Below are 6,000 nucleotides of genomic sequence, written 5' to 3'. Positions count from 1 at the left end.
GAATGAGTCAGTATCTAGGGAAATTCGTGCCTAACTTAGCAGCGGCATTACAACCAATGCTGGAATTATTGAAAAAAGATACGGTTTGGGCTTGGAATGAACCTCAAGAAAAGTCATTCCAAAGCGTTAAAGAACTATTGACACAGGCACCGATATTGACTTATTATGATCCAAAAAAGCCCATCACAATTAGTGCGGATGCGAGCAGCTATGGACTTGGCACTGCCATTTTCCAAGAAGAAAATAAAATATTGAGAGTCATAGCTTATGCCTCTCGTACGCTGACACAAACAGAACAAAACTATGCTCAAATTGAAAAAGAATGTTTAGCGAGCGTATGGGCCTGTGAGAAATTTGACAGATACATCGCGGGACTAGATCAGTTTTGTCTTCTAACAGATCATAAACCTTTGGTACCATTGATAAATACTCAGGATCTGAATAACACTCCTTTGAGATGTCAAAGATTGTTGATGAGACTTAGGAGATACAATCCTATAGCAGAGTATGTTCCTGGGAAACTTTTGCTGGTATCAGATGCACTGTCTAGAAGTCCAACCAAAAAAGCAGAAAGCACCACGGAGAAAGATGTAGAAATGTATATAGACACTATCATAAAGACCAGATCAGCTACTGATAGAAAATTAAAAGAAATTAGGAATGCTACATCTAAGGATTCAAAACTACAGGAGATCATCCATTTAACATCAAATGGTTGGCCGAGCAAGGAGGATAGATTAAACAAGGGAGTTAAACCTTACTTTAACTTTAGGAATGATCTATCAGTTCATCAGGAAATTTTATTTTATCAAGATCGAATAGTGGTTCCACAAAATCTCAGAGCAGAAATATTACAAGCAATACATACAGGACATCTGGGGTTAAACAAATGCCGAGAACGAGCCAAAATGTCAGTATGGTGGCCGAGAATATCACAAGAAATAGAAGATCTCATTAGACGATGTGATTTTTGCAATAGTCATCGTGCTGCAAATCCCAATGAAACATTGAAACCAACTACTTTGCCAGATAGGCCGTGGCAGAAATTGGGGACAGACATCCTAAAATTGGAGGGAGAATATTACTTAGTCGTAACAGACTATTTCTCCCGTTACTTGGAAATTGCGAGATTAAATCCACTAACCAGCAAAACGATAATTGGGAAATTACGAGAAATATTTGCTCGATGAGGAATACCTGAGGAGATCGTAAGTGATAATGGAGGACAGTTCACAAGCACATATTTCAAAGAATTTGCAAAACAATATGGATTCACACACACCACAGTGAGTCCGCATTTCCCTCAGGCGAATGGAGCTGCCGAAAGCGCAGTGAAAATTGCGAAAAGAATATTACGACAGCCAGACATATTTCTTGCATTAATGGCTTACCGTAGTACACCAATAACTGCTACGGGAGTTAGCCCAGCAGAACTCTTGATGGGTAGAAAAATTAAAACAACTTTACCCAGTCATCCAAATAAATTAAAACCCAAATGGCCAAATTTACGAAAAGTAAAAGAGAGAGATGGGGTTTACAAAACAAAAAGTAAAATAAATTACGATAAAAGACATGGAAGTAAAGACTTGAAACCACTAAGAGTGGGAGACAGAATCCGAGAGAAAACGGATGAAGAGAAAATGTGGAGGAATACTGGTATAGTCACAGCAACAAATAAGAAAAATAGGACATATACAGTAAAGTTGAACTCTGGAGTAAGTCTAAAAAGGAACAGAGAACATTTACTACCTATTTTGGAAAACGTAGACAACTCCTCCAGAAGAAGCGAAGTTAAGCAAAAACAGGAGACAACTGTATCAAGCAGAGGACGATTATCAAAAAAACCGAACTACTTGAAAGACTTTGTTTGCAAAGATAATAAATGTTACCGTTTGTAAATAAAGGTTAAAACTGTTTGTAAATAAAGAAGAAAAAAAAAAAAGGATCTCGACAAACGGAGATGTGTGATAATAAAGAGTTACTTGCCCTTGGTTAATATCAGGGGGTGTCTAAATAAAGTATTTGATGTGAACGGACGCGTTTCCGGTTCTCTTAAATGTAGTAGCAGCGGTCACCACGTGGTAGCATAAAGATTACAGGGACCCGACGAAACATTCTGAACAAATTCGAATTTTGCACTGACAGTTTAAATAAAGCTGACAGATTATTAGTGTTGAAATCGAAACTAGATGGTGATGCGTTTGACATAATCTCCAGTCTAGATATAACCGCAGATAATTATGATATAGCTCTAAAATTGTTAAGGGAAAAATATTTGAACCCTGATTTGATTAAAAATCAGGTTTTCGAGGAAATTATTCCTCCTCCGTCGGTTATAACAGATTTTAAAAATTTGAAGTCGTTTCTCGAAAAAATTAAGAAAAATTTGACTGAGCTTGACAAGTCCTATGGGACTGATTTTTTTGGCACCTTAGAAGAAAGTTGATGAATAGAAGTGGGGAAAGATACCCTTCACTAAATAATATTATGTTGCATGTATTTGAAGTAATGGAAAACCTATTAGCCGCTCTACTCGATGTTCGGCAGGAAATTTGCGCAACAAAAATGGTGCCTTCTTCACCCAAGATGAAAGCTAAGATGGTGTCTTCTTCCTCACGCGAAGGGGGGGGGGCACTTTATCTTGTATCTGTGCCAACATTTTTTAAAAAAAAGATTTGAATGAGGTAGAATCGCTTCCCTTCAATTATATAGTAAAATCACTTCCTCAATCCAACAGTTATTTGATTGAGTCTGTCCTAAATCCGACACTCTCTTATAAGGACGGTTTGAAGCCTTTCTTTTCCGAGTCCATGGTCGAGCGTGGGGTTGAGACGTTGCTCAGTCTCGATTCATTAGGTATTAAAGAAGATGCTAAGTTGTTGGCTGTGGACAAGAAAAAAATAGAAAAGTTCAAAAACTCTATCATATAGGAGAAGGGAAAATATCACATAGACTTACTGTGGTATCATGACAGGATCCCACTAGTAAACAGTAACTTTGTGACTTCCTTAAAGGTAATGGACAGAGTGGCAGAGTCCTTAAGAAGGAAGGGAATGTATAATGAGTACCGCCAAGTGTTTGAGGATTATAAGGAATGTGGAATAGTGGAGCAGTTTTTTGTCCCACCTGGGAATTATGAAGATTATATTTGGGTTCTGCATAGATCCGTTATTAAGGAGGGTATTGAAGTGACAACTAAAATTCGTCCCATATTCAACTGCTCCCTAAAACGTTGAGAGGGGATGTCAATTAATAACGCTGCCTACATGGGCGTGAAAATATCTGCTAATTTATTGGATTTATTGCTGGGATTCAGGAAAAATAAATATGTCCTTAGTGATATAAAAAAGGCCTTTTTACAAATTCACCTTAAGTCAGAAGAGGATAAAGACAGATTTTGTTTTTTTCCTTAAAAAAGGTGAAAAATTATGTACTTAAAGGTACAAAACAAATATATTTGGGTTCAATGCTGGCCCCTTCATTCTGAACTTCATTTTGAAATTCCATGCGGAAAAATATGCAAAGGATGCAGCATCGCATGCTATTTCCAACAATTTTTATGTGGATAATCTTGTCACCACCAGTTGTAGTTATTCTACGCAATAAGGATATTCTACAGTGTTCAGCATGATATATTTGATTATAGGAATTTATTCCTATTTCTTCCAGAGATCACGAGGTCCCAAAATATGCTGTAATGGGCACCAACATTCACACCATGTTCACCATGTACAACAAGGATCCTTCTAAAAGGAAACCCGAACTAACATTCCCACAGAGGAATCAAACTAAAGGCTCGATGCATATGGATAGCAAATTCAGCCACTGTTTTATCAAAGGACTTACTGTGACCAAAGATTTTTCATTTCTGATCCATTGTGAATAAGGTTTGAGTTTTAAAGGTATGGCTTTGTTTGTGGAATTTCATTTGCTGTCTGCACGGAGGAAATTGTGATAGTATGAACCATTACCTCCCCTTAAAGAACTCTTCAGTAAAAAAGTCTCGGATATACCTTCACTTCCATTTGACACGGAACTGGAGTTCAATAAAAAATGGAGACCGTATTCTGCTTCTCATAAATGAATCTCATGTTTTGGTATTCTTTTACATAATGTTTCATGGTGGCAAGCGGTGGTGTTTCCGATTTGGGAAACCTTACGAACAGGTCGTCCCTATTATATACACGACAGTAAAAGAAATATAAAAAAAATAAATAAATGAATAAAATTGGCCACGTTCAGACCGCATGGGAAAAATTAATACTTGGCGCCAAGCTTCAAACTGTGAGTAAGCATTGTTTTTCGTGTTTCATGTTTCAAATGCAACGAAAATAAATATATATATATATATATATATATATATATATATATATATATATATATATACATATACATTACTGTCATTAAAAAAAATATGCATATATTAGAAAGTATATGTATAAGTTCTCAGACGTTTAAGTTTTCCACGGAAAACACATGTACATGGGCATTTGTTCTGTCAGTTTATTGAAAAAAAAAGAAAATAAATAAACGGAAGACTGAATTTATATCGTCTGGAACTAAACGAAATAAATAAATACAATGGCTACAAACGAACCGTCGTCCACAGACCTAACTGAAGCATTTCGATTATTTAAGCAACGTTATAATCTTTACTTCTCAGTTAAAAATATTTCGTTGGAAAAACAGGTCGACTACATCCTGCTACTGTCTGGAGAAGAAGGCCTTAAAAGATACAACACTTGGTCATTCAAAAACAAGTCCGACAGGAATAATCCAAAAATAATTTGGGAAAAATTCGAGGAAAGACTGCAGCCGCAAATAAACTTCCGAATCGCTCGTTTTTACCTGCGCCAGTATAATCAAAAGGAATCAGAGAATTTCGATGATTTTCTGGCCCGGTGTAAATCGCAGGCATTGAAATGCAAGTTCCGGGATATCCAGGAAATGGAGGAACGCCTCATTGAGCAGGTTATATCAGGAACAAAGCACCCAGAACTCCAAAAGCAGCTTCTAGTGAAAGGCGAACAATTTATACTGCCGGAAGCTATAAACTGCGGTAGGACACATAAAGTTTCCATGACCCACATGAAACAGTTGGCAGAATAAGCATGATGCAATCAAGTACAAACAGTGTAACAGATGCGAAGGCTCCCATCCGAGGCAAAAATGTCCAGCATGGGGTACCACATGTTCCGCATGTGGACAACAAAATTATTGGGCTAAGGTCTGCGCAAGCAAAAATAAAAACACAGCAGGACGTTTTCCGACATGCACAGCATGGAAAGATGGAGGTAATAAACCAGGACACGGAGAAGCACAAAGGGACCAGTACAAACACTGGAAACACGGCAACCGTATGCACTTGGTAAATACCTCTCAGAGGGACGATGAAGGGATTTATAACAAGTTTGAACAAATGTCTTTCGACTCTATTCAAGAACAAGGCGACAGTCGGACAGAGGTTTTCACAGACCTTGTAATCAAGCTTCCCAACCTCCCAGTCACCCATTTTCTGAAAGCTAAGGTTGACACAGGATCCGAAGGCAACATACTTCCATTACGTACCTTCCGGAAGATGTTCCCACACCTAATAAATGCAACAGGACAGCTACTCCCTGGTGCAACAAAGGATGAACCAACTGTTCTAACAGCCTATAATGGTTCTCATATTACCCAACATGGATCCGTTAAAATAGCTTTTTCACACAAAGGAATATGGAAGACCACCAAATTCTTTGTAGTGACAACAGAAGGGCCTACCATCATAGGACTACCTTCAATCAGAGACCTGAGACTGGTAACGTTACACTGTGCAATCCAGGAAACACCAGTCTCAGTACGTTTAACACAGGATCTGGTAAATATGTACTCACACCGTTGTGACAATATCGGCATTTTTGAGGGTGAATATCACATTGTCCTGAAACCAGACAACACCCCTGTCATACATGCACAAAGAAAATGTCCTATACATATGAGGGAGGAAATCCAGACCGA

Source organism: Euprymna scolopes, chromosome 11 (genome assembly GCF_053919585.1).
Source record: "Euprymna scolopes isolate OS-2025 chromosome 11, ASM5391958v1, whole genome shotgun sequence".
Classification (NCBI taxonomy): domain Eukaryota; kingdom Metazoa; phylum Mollusca; class Cephalopoda; order Sepiida; family Sepiolidae; genus Euprymna; species Euprymna scolopes.
The sequence above is the reverse complement of the archived record's forward strand: the minus strand, read 5'-3'. Positions refer to the sequence as shown.